Source organism: Pristiophorus japonicus, chromosome 14 (assembly GCF_044704955.1).
Source record: "Pristiophorus japonicus isolate sPriJap1 chromosome 14, sPriJap1.hap1, whole genome shotgun sequence".
In the NCBI taxonomy this organism is placed as follows: Eukaryota; Metazoa; Chordata; class Chondrichthyes; family Pristiophoridae; genus Pristiophorus; species Pristiophorus japonicus.
In genome coordinates this window covers 17,966,472-17,988,003 of record NC_091990.1, presented here as the reverse complement: position 1 = coordinate 17,988,003, position 21,532 = coordinate 17,966,472, and the positions used below count along the sequence as shown (strand labels likewise).

General features: G+C 43.4%; 1 protein-coding gene across 4 annotated transcripts in view; it reads left to right on the top strand.

Annotated features, from left to right (window-relative positions):
* The window catches only part of LOC139279764 (cAMP-dependent protein kinase inhibitor alpha-like), a 128,105-nt gene that overhangs the window by 98,071 nt on the left and 8,502 nt on the right, over positions 1–21,532 (top strand). The gene's annotated exons all lie outside the window — the stretch shown is intronic.

Below are 21,532 nucleotides of genomic sequence, written 5' to 3'. Positions count from 1 at the left end.
GGCTCCACTTACCCACCCGCTACAGTGGAAAACAGTGCAATGATCTGCCAATGTTTATTGCACATGATTCACCAGCAAGCCAGAGAATTAAAACGGCAGCGTACTATTCTCTGCCTCTCCCCTCGCACCAGAGGAGTCAACTGTAGCAGGATGAACCTGAAATTGGTATGTTGCATGCACCATTTAATAATCCACTGAGGTCTCATTTCCATAAAAATCATGACAGACTGAAGATTCAGCATTTTAAGTTTCAAAGCATTTTATGGATCAAAAAGTTGTTATCATTAATTATGTCAAACACTAGCTAAAAACTCTTGGGGCTAGAAACTTTTTTGGGGGGAAAACAGTATTTTGTCACCAAAATTACCGTTATCACTGAGGCCGTAAATTCAAGGTTTAATTTGCACAGCGGTAAAAATCGGTGTTGCACGAGGATTCGTAACTCAAACTACGATCCTTGCCAACTTTAGTCCGAGGCCGATATCACTGAGTTGGGCCAAGGGAGGGTGGAAAAACACACACAAAACCTCAACATTTACAAGACACTTATCTAGCGAATTGGATTTGTTAAGGGAAGATCGTGTCTGACTAACTTGATTTGAATTTTTTGAGGAGGTAACCAGGGTGGTCAGTGAGGGTAGTGTATATGGATTTTAGCAAAGCTTTTGATAAGGTCCCACATGGCAGACTGGTCACGAAAGTAAAAGCCCATGGGATCCAGGGCAAAGTGGCAAGTTGGATCCAAAATTGGCTGAGGCAGGGAGAGAAGGGTAATGGTTGATGGGTGTTTTGTGATTGGAAGGATGTTTCCAGTGGGGTTCTGCAGGGCTCAGTGCGATGTTACTTGCTTTTTGTGGTATACATCAATGATCCAGACTTGAATATGGGGGTATGATTAAGAAGTTTGCAGATGATACAAAAATAGGCTGTGTGGTTGATAATGAAGAAGAAAGCTGTGGACTGCAAAAAGATATCGATCAACTGGTCAGAACAGTGGTAAATAGAATTTAATTTGGAGAGAATATAAGAGCACGGGAATTAAGCTTGAACTGTATAAAACACTGGTTAGGCCACAGCTGGAGTACTGCGTACAGCTCTGGTCACCACATTACAGGAAGGACGTGATTGCACTTGAGAGGGTATAGAGGAGATTTACGAGGATGTTGCCGGAAGTGGAGAATCTTCGCTATGAGGACAGATTGGATAGGCTGGGTTTGTTTTCCTTGGAACAGAGGAGGCTGAGGGAAGACCTCATTGAGGTGTATAAAATTATGAGGGGCCGAGATATAGTGGATAGAAAGGGCCGATTTCCCTTAGCAGAGGGGTCAACAACTAGGAATTTCAAGTAATTGGTAGTATGTTTAAAGGGGATTTGAGGGGAAATGTCTTCACGCAAAAGGTTGTGGGGGGGGGTCTGGAACTCACTGCCTGAAAGGGTAGTTGAGGCAGAAACCCTTACCACATTTTAAAAAGTACTTGGATGTGCATCTGAAGTGCCGTAACCTACAGGGTTACGGACCTAGAGCTGGAAAGTGGGATTAGGCTGGATAGCCTCTTGTTGGCCGGCGCGGACATGATGGGCCGAAATGGCCGTCTTCCGTGCTATAAACTATGATTCTATGATTCTGCAAAAAAATTACGAAATAAAAACTTTAAGTTGCTTTTGTTGCAGGTCTTCATACTTACCGCAGCTCCAAGGGCTGCAATGCAGCTTTTTCCCTGGCGGTCTTTTTCACGCAAAATACGGATGTGCACTGAGCCAAATTTGTGGCGAAAGCGATATTTTGAGTCTTGCGTGACGGTGCTCCTCTCTCTCCAGTAGTGGTATTTGAAAAGCACCACCGCAAAACATCTCCAAATTTTTCCACCGACTGGGTTTTCACCAAAAAAGGTGAAATATCACCAAAAACCCGGTCGCAAAATCGCCAAATTTCTAGCCCGTGGTTCCTCTGACTTCCCAGCAGGAAAGCAAAAACCTCAATTTTTGCTATTAAACAAATTAAAAAACATTGCCAAGGAGAATAATAATGATGCCTTATCAAACAGCATTTAAATAATAACCTTTCTGTTTAATAACCAGCATGTTGATCTTGTCCTCTTTTCCGTGCAGCAAGGAAACAAATAATTAATTGTACACCCAACTTCGATCAAATACATATCAAATTCAATACAAATATTACATTCTGCATCAGACTAGTGAACAGTATGTCATTGTGTAAAACTGAGCAAAGTAAGTTTAGTGACCTCCCTTTTCAAGAGCAGAATAAACTGGAATAAAAGAGTTGTCTTGTGAATGCAGCATCACATGCTAATCTATGTCTTTTTAATACTGTCATTATTAAATTCTAACTTAAGTTTCGATTCCACTCCTCCTCATATTATCTGATACTCAGTTCTTCACCACATAATAATGAACATAGTGAATCAGCAGCTGTCCTCTTCTGCAATTAGGTTTTTGAAACTCAAGCTGGGTGTCACCTAACACCACCATCCTGCTTTATTTTGCAAATCCATCAACATTTTTAGACCGAAAAGATAGCTTCCGCTAAAAGAACTAGCAAGGTTCGACATTTTAAACCTATCTTTCTCCTTACAGGTGTTGATGGATATGCTGTATCTTTCTGCCAGTTTGTTTTTATTTCAGCTATGCAGCATTTTCAGTTTAAAAAAATATATATATATTTCTCATGGTTTACCATTCCTTGTTTTTCCAACTTTGGTGGGCTGTACACTTAATGAGGCTTGATCATCGACCTAAAATTGTCAATTTAAAAAAAAAAACTTCTGGATGTGGAGTATATGTTTCTGTCCAAATGTAATCCATTTCCCCACTCCTAAATTTACATTTTCCGCACTCCTTTTAGCTTTTGCTTCACGGAAAAATTTCAGTGTATGTCGATGTAAAAATAAAACAATGCAACTGAATTGGATTACCGACTTTTGAATCCCTCTTTTTTTTTTTCCCCCTCGTTCTTTAAGCTTCCTCACAATATTCAGTAGTCATGACAGTGTGTTGGGTGATCTGCTGTCGTGGTGAGTTGCTTGCAGGCCTTAATTTTTGAACAGGTTGTCGGGAAGAGAGAACAATATTCTGGGGTGACTCATCGTTCAGATTTATTTTCTGTTCCTCTCTCTCTCTCTCTCTCTGGAAGAATCCAGCTTCCACTTGGTGCCTCACCCTGGTCATTGGGAACTCATTTGGAGAACTGCAGGCAAAAATCCATTGTCCTTGCATACTATCAACAGCATGGTGCTTCACAACAGGTTGTCGTCGTGATCATTTTAAAACGTGTCTTAGAGGGCAGTGCCGCTTTCTCATTGCATGTCACTTTTATGGTTCTCTTTGCTGCCTCAGATGCGTAAGACCTTTGTTTAGAGCACAACCGCAGCTGATTGCATTAACATCAGCCACAGGATAGCTGACGGATAATGTGGAAAACGGCACTGCTCGGTGGCTGATGACTCAATTGGTTAAAAAAAACATGCTGTTGGCTTCTGATATCAAAATGAATATACTTGGAGGGGTGGGGTGGGGGGGGGAGGAAACAAACACAATGGCCTTAACTATAATGGTTTTGGGTGAGTGGGTAGCGAGGTGAGTGCAAAACTCACCTGCAGAATTGAAGCTTGGGCTATTTTAACTCCTGGGCTTCATTTAAATCTTCCCACCAGAATATAAGGCAGTCTGGCCGGCCTCCAAACCTGGAAAAGGATGGGTATGGGATGGGTACCTGCTGTGGCAGCAGCCCAGGTAGTTTTTGTGCAGTTCAGATGAGCACTCCAACTACTCCTGGACCAGCAAAAATAAATTAAAACTTATCTTCACTGGACTCGATTTTTGCAAATTAAAAGGATCTACTGCTTGTCTGCCCAATGGCAGACCCATGGGAATATGGGGCCCAAGTTTCCACACGATAAAAAAACGGGTGCCCCTCCGAGCTGGGCGCCCGTTTTCCGCGCCAAAAACGCGCGATTCTGGAGCGCCCTGCAGCTCCTTGTCTGTTTGGCGCGGCGCCCAGGGGGGCGGAGCCTACACTCATGCCGATTTTGTAAGTGGGAGGGGGCGGGTACCATTTAAATTAGTTTTTTTCCTGCCGGCAACGCTGCGCGTTGGAGCGTTCGTGCACGCGCAGTGTGAAGGAAACATTGGCACTCGGCCATTTTTGTAGTTCTTTGTAGCTGTTTAATTTTTGAACATTTTTTAATAAAAGCACATTGCCATCAGCATTGAGGCTTCTTGCAGCCTTCTCACTGTCTCCTTCCCCCCCACCACCCCCCCCCCCCCGTTCTGCGGGAACGAACGCCTGCAGCATTCTCCGTGGCTGAAGCACTTTCACACAGGTAGGAAGATGGTTTATTTAATCTTTTCTTTGCTTATAAATGTTTATTCAGGTTGGATTTATCTGTATAATATTTGTAGAAGTATAAATAAGGATTTATTGTAGAATTTAATGACTTCCCTCCCCCCCCCCCCCCCCCCCAGCACCTCATTCTGGACGCCTAATTTGTAACCTGCGCCTGATTTTTTAATGTGTAGAACAGGTTTTTTCAGTTTTACAAAAATCTTCACTTGCTCCATTCTAAGTTAGTTTGGAGTACGTTTTCATTGTGGAAACTTTGAAATCAGGCGTCAGTGGCCGGACACGCCCCCTTTTGAAGAAAAAATTCTGTTCCAAAGTAGAACTGTTCTACCTGACTAGAACTGCAGAAAAAAAAATGTGGAGAATTGTGATTTCTCAGATAGTCCGTTCTCCACCAGTTGCTCCTAAAAAATCAGGCGCAAATCATGTGGTAACTTGGACCCATAGCATCAGCGAACCATCGGCTGGAATGGGGCAGTAAGTCATATGCTTCCATTTTTGGAGTGCTATTGCCTAATTTCTGCCAGGCAGGAGGCCTCAAAATCTCAGATATAGATACAAGTCTAAGGGGGTAATTTTACAAGTCTGTGCTCTTGCCCATATATTCAAAATTTGGATGTACGCTGTTAACAATTTTCCAAATATCCATTTTAATTTTGGAGAAATTGTGAGCAGTGTGTACCTGGATTTCCAATGTGCATTGTCCACAGACAATGCTCCTCATCCAGAGCACAAGCTCGTAAAATTATTTCAGTGCTTGTATCTGAATATATTTGTTTATCTTTGTTTCTGCACCCGTGTGACTGTATCTGTGTTTTTCTGTATCTATATGAGTAACAATGTAGCCAGGGTAAGAGATAGTGACAAACAATAATGCATTCAAACTCTTGCTATTTCCAGCCTTTCAAATTAATATTTTGATATCAGAAAACACTAACAGGAGGCGTTTACCCCAGGGATGGTGTATAAGTCTTTCTCATGTTGCTGGGGTGGCTGAGAAAGCTGTCAAAATATAGTGAAATTGCTGCTCTGTGTGCAATTTACACCCATTTTCAAAAGACCAACAATGAAACAGTCTTTGGTCCCGAGTTGCTGATGTACAGAATCAAATAATCACCTCCCAATCTTTAGCTTTCAGCTTTTAATCTTTATGTGTAGCAGTGAATGTTAAATAAAAATACATTTCTAATGACAGATTTGCAGCTAGTAGGTAAAGCAAAGTGTATGTTGGAGCATCAAAGGGCCTTGATGAATTAGTACATAGCTAATGAAGTGTTTCCACGATATAATTGAGCCATAGTCTGTATACATTTGCATAGTTGTATTCGGCTGAACCCCATTTTGCAGAAATGGCAGTAAAAATTATCCCTCCATTGATTGTGATTCTGATATGAATTGGACTATGGAGCTCCAGTGGACTGTGACACGGATTGATGTGAGCTTGTTACTGTGATTGTTCATAGAATAGGTGAGATATGAAACTATCATACTGAAAGCAACAAGTGGAAAAATGAGAGAGATTCCCTCTTTGGCCAGTCTCTCGCACATCCTAGCATCCAATAATGGCATTATTACATTGTTAGTATGGCACCAGAGCAGACTATTGCTATTAAGGGGACAGACTCTGCACCTCTAATTGTGCCCACGACGAGATCTTTTGTGAATCCTGAGGTCCGCTGTTCGTGATGGTGCAAAATGTGAATCACCTTCTTACTGATCCTTCAATGGGCCAATAAAGACTACTGGTACATTAGTAAAAACAAAGGAAGATGGTGCTCAGATGTCATGTATCTTTACTTTCCCACCCTCCCAAAATGACGAGGTGCCTGTCAACACTGGAAACACACAGGCAGCTTGCCAATAGAATTCAAATGAGGCTTAATCATCAAAATGTTTCGGGCCTCAAAGTCAGTGACATTGGGTGGATATTGCGCTTTGTTCTCCTCGCTGCCATCAATGAACCCCAAAGATGAAAATTGATCCTGCAATGTTTGCAGATGACCCTGATGCTCTGCTGAAAGATTTGTGTATACGTTGGGCTTTCCCAAATTAACAGCTGGGGATATCCATGCTCAGGGAAATTGTCTGTGGCAACTTTCAGAAGTGAGGCTCAGTGTTCATTGACAGCTGAAAATGGTATACTGGATTAATAATAATATCAACCAGTTGGCTCTTAAACTGCAAATTCTAGGAGCCTGTATGTTTGAATATGAAACCGACAAGAAGGGAAAATCGATCGAAGCTCCTGCTTCTGATTGTCATCCAATGGTTGCTATTGGGACAGCGACTGTGGCTCTCGTATTGGACTGTACAGCCACCTAAGAACTCGTGTTAAGAGTGGAAGCAAGTCTTCCTCGATTTCAAGGGACTGCCTATGATGATGATTATTGGGAAATGCACTGAGTGAGGATAGGATTGGATTTGGCTGTGATGCACCCTGTGGTTGAATTGCCTAAGGAAGCTTTTAAAGGCTAAGTTTTCTGCCCATGGATAATGAATTGGTGGGAACTCTTAACAATAATTTCTAAGCTCGTGAGAATAATGGGCATTTGGTGAAGGTACTGGACAGTAGTCAGGACTGAGGAAACCATAACTCGACATGAATCATTGTCTTAAGAAGGAAAAGGAAAGAAAATTGGAAAAATAGAAACTGTTGATTAAAGCTCGAGTTAAAATCTATGCCTGTCTTTCAAGGTGTTTTACCAGGGCTATATGCAGAGGAATGCACAATGGTTTGATGAGAGTGACCAGGAGATCCAAGAGCTAATAAATCGCAGTGCAGGGCATTTCTGAACCTAAAACAACAACCCAACTCAGGAGCAGCAAAGCAGCTTTACAACGGCTTAAGGCCAAGGTCCAACAAAAAACCTGCAACCTAAAGAATAGATGGTGGGTGGAGAAAGCACAGGGAGATTCAGCAGCTGGCCGACAGCCATGATGTGCGAGGATTCTTCACCGCAGTCAAGGCCACCTACAGCCCAAGCACCCACCGCAGTCAAGGCCACCTACGGCCCAAGGCCCCACTCCACTGCTGGCCAAGAATGGGGAGACACTCATCAAGGACACAGAGGCAGTCAGGACCCACTGGAAGGAGCGCTTAGAAGATCTCCTGAACCGAGACTCTTCCTTTGACTCGAGTGTCCTCGACTCTGTTCCACAGCATGCTACCTGCCACCATCTCGGCAAAACCCCAGCCGTGCACGAGGTAGAAAAGGCCATCCTCCAGCTCAAGAACAAGGCATCGGGAGCGGATGGAACCCCCGCTGAGGCACTAAAGTATGGTGTAGAGGTACTATTGGCATGAATGCATGACCTCATCTCTCTCATCTGGAAGGAGGAGAGCATGCCGGGCGATCTCAGAGATACGGTAATTGCGACCATCTTTAAAAAAGGGGACAAGACCAACTGCGGCAACAACCGAGGAAACACTTATCAGCCACTGGGAAAGTCATTGCTAGAATCTTCCTCACCCGTCTTCTCCCTGTGGCTGAGGAGCTCCTCCCGGAGTCAGTGCGGATTTCGTCCACTACAGGGTACAACGGACATGATCTTTATGGCGCAACAACTGCAAGAGAAATGCAGGGAACATAGTGCTCAACAAAAATATATTCCAGTGAAAAAGAAGGGTGGTAAGAGAAGGGATAACCAGCTGTGGATAACCAAGGAAACAAAGGAGAGTATCAAATTAAAAACCAATGTGTATAAGGCGGCCAAGGTTAGTGGGAAACTAGAAGATTGGGAAAATTTTAAACGACAGCAAAGAATGACTAAGAAAGCAATAAAGAAAGGAAAGATAGATTACGAAAGTAAACTTGCGCAAAACATAAAATCAGATAGTAAAAGCATTTACTGATATATAAAATGGAAAAGAGTGACTAAAGTAAATGTTGTTCCCTTAGAAGATGAGAAGGGGGATTGAATAATGGGAAATGTGGAAATGGCTGAGACCTTAAACAATTATTTTGCTTCGGTCTTCAGTGAAAGACACAAAAACCATGCCAAAAATTGGTCACGGGAATGTGGGAAGGGAGGACCTTGAGACTATCACTAGGGGGGGGGGGGGAGGGGGGGGGGAAGTGCTGGACAGGCTAATGGATTTCAAGGTAGACAAGTCCCCTGGTCCTGATGAAATGCATCCTAGGGTATTAAAAGAGATGGCGGAAGTTATAGCAGATGCATTTGTTATAATCTACCAAAATTCTCTGGACTCTGGAGGTACCAGCGGATTGGAAAGCAGCTAATGTAACTCCTCTGTTTTTAAAAAAAAAGAGGCAGACAAAAGGCAGGTAACTATAGGCTGGTTAGTTTAACATCTGTAATGGGGAAAATGCTTGAAGCTATCATTAAGGAAGAAATAGCGGGACATCTTGATAGGAATAGTGCAATCAAGCAGACGCAACATGGATTCATGAAGGGGAAATCATGTTTAACTAATTTACTGGAATTCTTTGAGGATATTACGAGCATGGTGGATAGAGGTGTACCGATGGATGTGGTGTATTTAGATTTCCAAAAGGCATTCGATAAGGTGCAGAAGATAAAGATACGCGGAGTCAGAGGAAATGTATTAGCATGGATCGAGAATTGGCTGGCTAACAGAAAGCAGAGAGTCGGGATAAATGGGTCCTTTTCGGGTTGGAAATCTGTGGTTAGTGGGGTGCCACAGGGATCGGTGCTGGGACCACAACTGTTTACAATATACATAAATGACCTGGAAGAGGGGACAGAGTGTAGTGTGACAAAATTTGCAGATGACACGAAGATTAGTGGGAAAGCGGGTTGTGTAGAGGACACCGAGGCTGCAAAGAGATAGAGATAGGTGAAGCGAATGGGCTAAGGTTTGGCAGATGGAATACAATGTTGGAAAATATGAGGTCATCCACCTTGGGGGAAAAAAAAAACAGTAAAAGGGAATATTATTTGAATGGGGAGAAATTACAACATGCTGCGGTGCAGAGGGACCTGGGGGACCTTGTGCATGAAACTCTTTTAGAAACTCTTTTAGATCCTTGTGCATGAATCCCCAAAAAAGTTAGTTTGCAGGTGCAGCAGCTAATCAGGAAGGCAAATGGAATGTTGGCCTTCATTGCGAGAGGGATGGAGTACAAAAGCAGGGAGGTCCTGCTGCAACTGTACAGGGTATTAGTGAGGCCGCATCTGGAGTACTGCATGCAGTTTTGGTCACCTTACTCAAGGAAGGATATACTAGCTTTGGAGGGGGTACAAAGACGATTCACTAGGCTGACTCCAGAGATGAGGGGGTTACCTTGTGGTGATAGATTGAGTAGACTGGGTCTTTACTCATTGGAGTTCAGAAGGATGAGGGGTGATCTTATAGAAACATTTAAAATAATGAAAGGGATAGACAAGATAAAGACAGAGAGGTTGTTTCCACTGGTCGGGCAGACTAGAACTAGGGGGCACAGCCTCAAAATACGGGGGAGCCAATTTAAAATCGAGTTGAGAAGGAATTTCTTCTCCCAGAGGGTTGTGAATCTGTGGAATTCTCTGCCCAGGGAAGCAGTTGAGGCTAGCTCATTGAATGTATTCAAATCACAGATAGATAGATTTTTAATCAATAAGGGAATTAAGGGTTATGGGGAGCGGGCGGGTAAGTGGAGCTGAGTCCACGTCCAGATCAGCCATGATCTTGTTGAGTGGCGGAGCAGGCTCGAAGGGCTAGATGGCCTACTCCTGTTTTTATGTAAGCACCAACCCTTGTACCATTGCCTTCTTACAAGGCCTTCGACACTGTCAACCGCGAGGGACTATGGAGCGTCCTCCTCCATTTCAGCTGCCCCTAAAAGCCATCCTCCGCTTGCTCCACAATGACATGCAAGCGGTGATCCTGACCAACTGATCCATCATGGACCCAATTCACGTCCGGACCGGGATCAAGCAGGGCTGCGTCATCGCGCCAACCCTCTTCTCAATCTTCCTCGCTTCAATGCTCCACCTCACAGTCGACAAGCTCCCTGCTGGAGTGGAACTAAACTACAGAATCAGTGGGAATCTGTTCAATCTTTGTCATCTCCAGGCCAGATCCAAGACCGCCCCAACCTCTGTCGTCGAGCTACAGTACACTGATGCACTTGTGTCTGCGCACATTGAGACTGAACTCCAAGTCATAGTCAACATTTTCACTGAGGCATACGAAAGCACGGGGGTTACACTAAACATCCGTAAGACAAAGGTCCTCCACCAACCTGACACTGCCACACAGCACTTCTCCCAATCGAAGATCCACAGCGCAGCCCTGGGCAACGTGGACCACTTTCCATACCTCAAGAGCCTATTATCAGCAAGGGCAGACGTCGACGACGATGTTAAACACCGCTTCCAGTGCGCCAGCGCAGCCTTCGGCTGCCTGAGGAAAAGTGTTCGAAGATCAGGCCCTTTTAAATCTGGCACCAAGTTCATGTTCTACAGGACTGTAGTGATACCTGCCCTCCTGTATGGCTCAAATCGCTGGAGAAATACCACCAACGATGTCTCTGCAAGATCCTGCAAATCCCCATGGAGGACAGACGCACCAACATCGAAGCACTGACCACACTCGACCAGCACGTTGTTTGCATACCTGACACAAGACTCCCAAAGCAAACTCTCTACTTGGAACTCCTACACGGCAAGCGAGCCCCGGGTGGGCAGAGGAAATGTTTCAAGCACACCCTCAAAGCCTCCTTGATAAAATGCAATATCGTGACCGACACCTGGGAGTCCTTGGCCAAAGGCCGCCCTAAGTGGAGGAAGACCATCTGGGAGGACGCTGAGCACCTCGAGTCTTGTCACTGAGAGCGTGCAGAAAGCAAGCGCAGGTGGCAGAAGGGGCGTGCAGAAAACCAGACTCCCCACCCACTGTCATGTATTCAACTGTCATTGTAACCCATGTATAAACTGACCTAAGTTGTACACAGTGAGAACATTGACCACTAGGTGGTGAACTTGTGGGAGACGCTCCGAACCTGGACTTTCAGGTATAAAAGGGGAAGCTCCACCCACCTTCATCACTTCAGTGCTGGCTAATAAAGGTTACTGGTCACAGAGTGACCTTCTCTCAAGTATGGGCCTCATGTGCATTTATACTGTATAGTAAGGACATATTACCCACCCTTTCCTTCAACGACTGTCTGTCCCACCTGTACAGTCACCTGAGAACTCCAAGAGTGAAAGCAAGTCTTCCTCGATTTCGAGGGACTGCCTATGATGATGATGCACAATACTGCATTAGTTTTGTGATTATATATTTGCAACACTGGTGTATGCTGCACATCAGTTTTGCTCACCTTTTTCTACCTTATCTGTCAGCCTTTCATCATTCCTCCTTCTAGAATACCAATCCCACCATCTTCTAGCTCTTTGTTAAATGAGCCTGGTGTTCTGGGTTCAGCAACCATGCCTGGCTGGCTGTCTTCCAGTTGTTGATCATCCTGTGTAAAGAAAAGCTTCCAAAAATGTGTCCTAAGTTTGCCCTTCACAACCCAGAACTTGTGCCCTCTTGCCCTACTATACTGAACTGATGAGTTGCATTTGTGGCACACATTGACCATTGCCGAAAATAAAAAATGTAACCGCCTCCCCATAAACTTCAGCAGGACCACCATTGCCAAATCCTCCACCATCAACACCCTGGGAGTTGCCAATTATCAGAAGCTTAACTGGACTAGTCATATCAACACCATAGCTACAGGAGCAGGGCAGAGGCTGGGTGTTCTGTGACTCGTAGCTTATTTCTTGGTCCATGGGAACCTCTCCGCCATCGAAATGGCAAAGGTGACGTGTGCAGTGACACGACACTTGAGAAGTTCAACACCATCCAGGTCAATTTGATGAACTGAATGAAAATTAGTGGTGGTTGCATGCCAGAACTCCCCAGAATATCCAGGTTATCGGTATATGCAAAGCTCTCCACAGGAGCACGAAAGTTGATTTACCTACATATCCCCAACCCTATTGACGTGGACATCCTTCCCAATAATGTTAGAGTTGGTCTGGTATTGGAAATACTGCAGAAATCCCAATCTGTCTCTCCTGCCTCCATCTGAGAAGGTCAGAGGATCAAAAGTTAACCATTTGCTATCACTTTTGAAATGGACCTTTTATAAGTTTGCTCCACTAACTTTGTCAAATAATCTTGCAAATGTCGTAAAGAGACCTGTATACTTATCTTAATCTCTCTTTACCACTTGTTACTGATGCATTTTGTGCTTTAGAACTGTTGCTTGGAAGTAGTCTAGAAGCAAACATTGTGTGATATTTTGAAGTGACATCATGAAGTTCTTCTCTCATGACTTTATGGATGGAAGTTGTAGGATGTGACTCGTGCTTTTTATTTACGTACCACTTACATTGACTGTAGATTATTCATTTAAAAACTCAATAGATTTCTGCTCTTTACATATTATAGCTACAATGCCACTAAACTTGGCTTTTCAGCTATAAATAAATAGATATTTAGTGCCCTGGATTTGCGTTCCCCTATCCTGGAGAAATCCCATCCTTTTTACTAAAACCCACCTCTCTCCAGTGTGTCACACATTTCAAATTCTGCTCTTCACTGACATCTAATGAGGGCTGCCTCCAGCATCAATTCACTTGATTAATTACATCTCCTGCATTGTAGTGTGCAGGCTGAAGGCGAGACTGGTTGTGGCTCTGGCCAGATGTGGAGAAGACGCAGAGAATTTTTAAAAAACAGAGCAAGGTTGAGAGTGGAGAGGCTGTGGAGCATTCAGAACTGGTTCCTGTCATTTTCTTGTGGTGATGTGCACCTGAGATCAGCAAAGTAACAAATCCAATCCACACACTAACCCACAAAGCTCATTATTTATAAAAGATTTACATTCTGTGGTATGTGTTGCCTCTATTATTCATCTGTGATCTCTCTGACCTGCAACTTTGAATCTCATTTCAGAGGTTGCACTTCATGTCACATTTAAAAGTGTCACAGTAGATTTTTTTTTAAAGAGAACATCAGTCGCTTGTTGCTGATAGCTGCTGACCTGGAAATTTCTAAGCACTTTCCGGTGAATTTTCCTCCAACAGCAGTTTATCTCTAATTGACTTCTGGATGTTCAGCAATTACATTATGTGGACTTAGAAGAGCCAATTACATCTCCTGCATCATAGTATGCAGGGTCAACAGTAATCTACTTGAGCAAACTAGATACATTATGCATTATATGGTATAACAATCCTGTTACATGCATCATGAGCAACACCACGAAAGGTCTGACTATGCTCTGCTGAATATAAAGGAATTACTTGATGAATAATAAAGGCAACACATACCACAGAATGTAAACCTTTTATAAATAACAAGCTTTGTGGGTTAGTGTGTGGATTGGATTTGTTACTTTGCTGATCTCATGTGCACGTCATCACATTTAAAACATTTCAATTTGGGAAGCCTTTTAAAATCCGTTCATCTCCATGGATAAGTCTCAGTAAAAGATTTTGGATTTATATAGCGCCTTTCACGACCACCGGACGTCTCAAAGCATTTTACAGCCAATAAAGTACTTTTGGAGTGCAGTCACTGTTGCAATGTAGGAAATACGACAGCCAATTTGCGCACAACAAGCTCCCACAAACAGCAATGTGATAATGATCAGATAAGGTTTTTTTTATGTTGATTGAGGAATAAATATTGGCGTGAAGTAATTATTAACTTTGAGTTCTTGTGAAGTTTTCTAATAATTAGTAGACTTCTTTGTGCATGGAGCAGGATGATTTGAAATGGAAAAGGTGTATAGTTATTCATTTTTCAATATGATTCAGAATGAATAATAAAATAACCACTTGTACATGGGTGCAATTTAGCACTTGTAGTACAGATTAGAAATGTCCTGTATTTGCTGAGAAAAATACTGTTTGAAGAATTAAAACATTTGCAAATTTTACACCTAGTTAGTGACACTTGAATGTGGACAAGTTTAAATTGAAGATAGTACCTTTCACATCCTTGGGATGTCCTGAAGTACTTTTAATCGCAATTGTAATGTAGGCAAATATGGCAACCAAAGGGCAATGAGATAAATGGCAAGATGATCCAGGACACTGGGAGAACTCCTCTGCTCCTCAATATAGAGCTAGAGGATAATTTATGTCCAGTTGAGAGGGCAGACTCTACCTCTGTTTAACATCCCATCTGGAAGACTGACTTTTTTTTTCAACCTTCATATTCATACCAGAAAATGGCAACAATATTCTTGAGAGCCTGCACGTTGACATTTATCAAAATTAAAATATATTTGTACAAATGATGTGTGATTTTTAAGAATGTATGCCAGTAAAATTGGAGGCTTCATCTCCGATGGCATTAGGTTGTTTAACAAATACTTGTAGAGTGCTGAGGAGTTCACTGAAGCAGGTAAAAATAACTTGATGAGCTATGTTCTTGGTGACATTGAATAGATTTTGCTGTTTTACATGGTAAACACAAAATTTGTGTTGTGCATCAGGCACAATTGATTTTCATCAGTATAATTATCAGTCATGATGACCATATGCAATTCGTTTAACCTAGCATTCTAAAGAGTTAACAGCCATCAATGATAACCTGTTCTACTAATTCATTACCTTATCTGCTGACTGTGCCAGAGCATAGTGTCATTCAAATTTTCAGTCTGGACTGAAGACAGTTATAATTTACATGAGTACTATTTTTACTCAGCTTTAATTTGCACTGAAAGGAACTATGGAAATGGTCCAAATTGCCTTTACATGCATTACAAATGAGATTTTTGTAGGTTTTTCATAATTTATAACCGGTTACTTTTATTTATTGATATTCAGAGGAGTTTTATTACATGCATACAAATATTAAATAATTTGCTACTGTAATATAATCTGTACCGTTCACTCCTTTTAACTTAGGCTTGTTACGAACAACATGCAATCCATGAGTTAAATGGAGTCATGTGGATTGTCACCTAATTGTACTTGGATGATATATAGTTTACGGGAGTTTGTTATCTGTCAGGTCAATTTTAAATTGCGTTCACTCAATCACAAAATTAATGTAAAATCAATAGTTAGCCAATCTTGTATTTAAAAATAGTATACTGTATCTCATTAATACAAGTTAGTACTTCCTGTACTTGACTGGTTAACAAGTTGCCTCAATATTAATGCAGTAAGTATTTGAAAGGGAGCATATTAAAGAATTGGGAGAAGTGTGAGCTTGATTCATTCCCATCTAAGTCAGAAGGTTGTGCGTTCAAGATCCACTCCATCATCTAGGTTGACAGTTGAATGCAGTACTAATGGAATGCTGCAATGTTGGAGGTGCCTATTTTCAACCACGATATTACACTGAGGGCTGGAACTTCACCAACTTTGCACCTGTTTTTTTGGCACTATTTTGCCGTTTTGGCGAGAAACGATGATTGGCGAAACTAGCGGAAGTCTTGCGCCGGCGGTTTAGAAATACCACTGAAAAGCGGACCGCCGGCATGCAAGACTATCGCCGTAGTTTGGTCTTTTGGCACACCTGTATTCTGGCCGAAAAAAAACGCCCGAGATAAACCTGTGTTGTAGCCCCAAAAATAGCGGTAGGTATGAAGACCTACAAAAAAGATAAGTTAACATTTTATTTTTTAATTATTTTTCAGCGATTTAGTAGGTAAGGGTTTTGTGAATGTTTTCTGATTTTTAAAAAAAAAAAAAATTTATTTTTATTTCCCCCCCCCCCCCCCCCCCCCAAGGTCCCCCTCTCAGCGGCAATCGGCCTCAGACTAAAGTTGGTGAGGACCGTGGTTTCCACCACGACTCCTCGTGCAACACCGATTTTTACTGCTGGCTGCATTTTGTGATGAAACCTGGGCCTTTATATAAAAAAAATTGTGTTGTGATTAGCGGTATTTTAGTGCAAAATGCCAAAAAAATAAAGCTATGGTCAAAGACTAATTTCTAGCCCTGAAGCTCCAACTGTCTATTTAGATGGTCGTAATCGATCTCATGGCACTGTTTTGAAAAGGAACGGGGGGTGGGACTTTCTTGGCAATGTGGCTAGCATTTACTCCTCCACCAACATCACAAAGCTGATTAACTGACCATTACCTTATTGCTATGTGCAGCTTGCTGTTTGCCCACCTAACAAAATTCATTGCCTGTGTGAAACACTTCGGGAAGTCCCGAGGACATGAAATGCAAGTTTTCTTTTTCAAAGCATAGGGAAATGGAATTGCAGCAGGCAGTTCCTGCTGAAGAGCTGGTACTGCACAGGCCCGGTAGGCCAAGTGGCCTCTTTCTATGCTATAAATGTTATGATTCTATCAGTACTTTATCAATTTCTGCATTACAAAGCAGATAATGTAATGAAACTACCAATTCTGCAGAGCCGAATGGGAGGGTGAACTGTGTGTTTCCAGTAAGATTTTCTATAACATTTTGGAAGAGTTTAGAATGGAAGAATACATGAAATAGCAAAAAGTTATTCTTCCTGTCGAGCATGTTTTAAAATTTTTTTTTTTTTTTTTTAAGAGCCTGCCTGTTCAATTGATCTCATCAGGGACTCTACATTACACATTTAATCTCATGGGCAAAAGTCCACCCTCGCCATGCTACCAGCCCCTGTGAATATCCAGGCCATAGTGTGTATAATAATCAGGTGTCTTAGTGAATGGTTACTGGGCCCAAGTTTCCCTAGGAGTTGCTCCTTTTTTTTTTTTGGAGCAACTTGATTTTTCTGGACTATCTCTTTAATTGCAATTCTGGCCATTTAATTTGCGCCAGTGTAAGTGAGTTAGTTAGGTTTTTTTATAGTTTTTTTTTCAAAAGGGCGCGTTCCCAGCCACTTATCCCTGTTTTAGGCGTTTGGCCAGCAAATAGTTGCTCCAAACTAACTTAGGCCAGCGTATGTTGCCACTTTTGTCCGCACAGAAAAACCTTACTTAGTGTTAAGGAATCGCCGCAAGTACCTACATTAAAAGCACCACCAAGCACCAAACAAAGCACAAAAAGTAATAAGCAATTAATTAACAAATAAAATAGAAGGAACTCTGCACCTAAAGCACCAAGACCAAAGTATTAAGCAATCAATAAATAACAAATAAAAAAAAAAAGATAGAAGTCCTACCTTGGGGAATACAGTGGGCCGCTGATGAGGGAGCCCATTCGGCCAGGGCTAGGGATGGCATGCTTCGGGCCCCTCCCACACAGCCTGCAGCTCGTACTCACAGATTCGGCCTGCCAGGAGCTACTGCACTTGCGCGCAGATTCTAGTGCGCATGTGCAGAGGTCCCGGCATTGTTTTCAGCACTGGGACCTGGCTCTGCCCCCAATCCATTGGGCCACGCCGTGCCACGACCGAAGAGAGGCTGTGGAGCGGCCAGAATACCGACGTCTTTTTTCGGCGTGCTTGGAGGCGGACAAAAATGGCGCACCTCGAAAAACAGGTTAGGGAAACTCTAGCCCTACAACACTATCAATAACTAATTGACAAATTTAAATGAAGTGAATCCTGAATTTCCATTTGGTCAGCTCCTATAACAGGAGTCTTGATGATGAAGTTTATTTACACTGACCTGGTCACTCAGATCCTAGAGTGTCAAACACTTGATTTGATTAATTGATTGATCTCGATGAAGAGCCAAAGCACTGTATGCATGTAATAGCCAGTCAAACTGCTTTGTGATGTTGGTGGAGGAATAAATACTAGCCACATCTCCAAGAAAACCCCTCCCCTGCTCTTCAAAACAGTGCCACGAGATCGATTACGACCATCTAAATAGAGTTGAAAAGAGTAAACTTGATGCCAGGATAAATAATGATTAGATAGTCCTCAACATGGATTTTATAAGCCTGTAGATTGTAGAAGGAAAGGAAAATTGATGGAGGTAAATATTTTCAGTATTGAAGTCCTGTCGAAGAATGAGAGAGTAAAAGATGGTGTAACTGTTGAAATAAAAAGGAACCCTGAAATATATATTTGGTTTACTGGAGATGGCATAGAATCTCTAATTTTGAGTATGCTGAACTCAGCTAACACACTTGAAAACCTATTATAAGTCCTCAAAGGAACATGTTCAGTTGAAACTATTTGTGCCTTCCCAAATTGAAACCTTCCAAAAAAGGGGACTTGATGTTTTGGGGCGAGAAACCACCTATATGAACTGCACGTCAATGAAGTCGGCTATAGTCACCACAATGATACTGTCAAACAACAAGGCATTGGGAGTGGATGGAATCCCCGCTGAGGCACTGAAGTATGGTGGAGAGGCACTATTGGCACTCATCTGGAAAGAGGAGTGCATGCCGGGAGATCTCGGAGATGCAGTAATCGTGACATAGAAACATAGAAAATAGGTGCAGGAGCAGGCCATTCAGCCCTTCTAGCCTGCACCGCCATTCAATAAGTTCATGGCTGAACATGAAACTTCAGTACTCCCTTCCTGCTTTCACGCCACACCCCTTAATCCCCCGAGTAGTAAGGACTTCATCTAACTCCCTTTTGAATATATTTAGTGAATTGGCCTCAACTACTTTCTGTGGTAGAGAATTCCACAGGTTCACCACTCTCTGGGTGAAGAAGTTTCTCCTCATCTCGGTCCTAAATGGCTTACCCCTTATCCTTAGACTGTGACCCCTGGTTCTGGACTTTCCCAACATTGGGAACATTCTTCCTGCATCCAACCTGTCCAAACCCGTCAGAATTTTAAATGTTTTCTATGAGGTCCCCTCTCACTCTTCTGAACTCCAGTGAATACAAGCTCAGTTGATCCAGTTACCTCCCTGCCCCTGTACTCAAATCCCCTCGCTATGAAGGCCAACATGCCATTTGCTTTCTTAACCGCCTGCTGTACCTGCATGCCAACCTTCAATGACTGATGTACCATGACACCCAGGTCTCGTTGCACCTTCCCTTTTCCTAATCTGTCACCATTCAGATAATAGTCTGTCTCTCTGTTTTTACCACCAAAGTGGATAACCTCACATTTATCCACATTATACTTCATCTGCCATGCATTTGCCCATTCACCTAACCTATCCAAGTCACTCTGCAGCCTCATAGCATCCTCCTCGCAGCTCACACTGCCACCCAACTTAGTGTCATCCGCAAATTTGGAGATACTACATTTAATCCCCTCGTCTAAATCATTAATGTACAATGTAAACAGCTGGGGCCCCAGCACAGAACCTTGCGGTACCCCACTAGTCACTGCCTGCCATTCTGAAAAGTCCCCATTTACTCCTACTCTTTGCTTCCTGTCTGACAACCAGTTCTCAATCCCCTTTTTAAAAAAAAAAAGTGAAGTCCGACTGCGGCAACCACAGATGAATCACCCTGTTATCAGCCACTGGGAAGGTCATCACTAGAATCCTCCTTAACCAGCTTCTCCCTGTGGCTGAGGAACACCTCCCGGAGTTACAGTGCGGATTCCGTCCACTATGGGGTACAATGGACATTATCTTTACGGTGCGACAACGGCAAGAGAAATGCAGGGAACAGCACCAACCCTTGTACTTTGACCTTACAAAAGCCTTTGACACTGCTAACCGCAAGGGACTATGGAGCGTCGTCCTCCATTTCGGTTGCCCCCAAAAGTTTGTCGCCATCCTCCGCCTGCTCCACGACGACATGTAAGCCAACAGATCCACCACAGACCCAATCCTCGTCTGGACCAGGGTCAAGCAGGGCTGCGTCATCGCGCCCACCCTCTTCTCGATCTTCCTCGCTGCAATGATCCACCTCCCACTCAACAAGCTGTAGTTGGAACTAAACTACAGAACAAGGCCAGATCCAAGACCGTCCCATCCTCTGTCGTCGAGCTACAGTATGTGCGCAGACGCAAGCGTCATCCGCATTCAGATACAAGTCATAGTCAATATCTTCACCGTGGGGTACGAAAGTATGGGCCTTACACTAAACATCCGTAAGACAAAGGTCCTTCACCAGCCTGAGCCCGCCACACAGCACTGTCCCCCCACCCCAGTCATCAAGATCCACGGTGCGGCCTTGGACAATGTGGACCACTTTCCATACCTCGGGAGCCTATCATCAGCAAGGGCAGACATCAACAACGAGGTTCAACACCATCTCCAGTGTGCCGGTGCAGCCTTTGGTCTCCTGAGGAAGAGAGTTTTCAAAGTTCAGGCCCTCAAATCTGGCACCCAGCTTGTGGTCTACAGGGCTGTAGTGATACTCGCCCTCCTGTATAGCTCAGAGATGTGGACCATATACAGTAGATACCTCAAACCGCTGGAGAAATACCACCAACGATGTCTCCGCAAAATCCTGCAAATCCCCTGCAAGGACAGACTCCCCAATGTTGGTGTCCTCGATCAGGCCAACATCACCAGCATCGAAGCACTGACCACACTCGACCAGCTCCATTGGGCGGGCCACGTTGTTTGTGCTCTACTCGAAACACCTACATGGCAAGCGAGTCCCAGTGGGCAGAGGAAACGTTTCAAGGAGACCCTCCAAGCATCCCTGATGCAACATCCCCACTGACACCTGGGAGTCCCTGGCCAAAGACCGCCCTAAGTGGAGGAAGAGAATCCGGGAGGACGCTGAGCATCTCTAGTCTCGTCGCAGAGAGCATGCAGAAAACAAGCGCAGGCAGCGGAAGGAGCGTGCGGCAAACCAGACTCCCCACCCACCCTTTCCTCCAATGACTGACTGTCCCACCTACGACAGAGACTGTAATTCCCATATTGGAGTGTTCAGTCACGAGAACTCACTTTTAGAATGGAAGCAAGTCTTCCTTGATTTCGAGGGACTGCCGATGATGATGATGACTCATTGTTTGTTTGAGTGATGCCATTGTGCCTTGTTTTGACAGAAGGAAAAGAGTTTCTTTACAATCTGACAGTAGCAACACTGCCGTTTAATGTGCTTGTTGAAAAGCATACGTGGCTAAATAATATCAGGGCTGTGAATTCAATGTGAATCAATTGTACTTGTTGGAACAGATGGTGCATCTAGTATCCTGTGGTTGTTGAAAACAGTGTATTAGGCCTAGATTTGTGATTCAGTCCTGTTTGTGTGTGTTCCCAGTTCCTCTGACTCTCTTGCCTCCCTTGCATCTGCCTTCCCTCTGCAACACACCCCTAAACCCTTCTACTTGACTTCCTCTTCCCCTGCCTTCAAAAGCCTCCTTTAAAAACGGATTTTTTTGATCTTGTATCCGTCGTCATCCTTCTACCACTACTTCAGTGTCTGG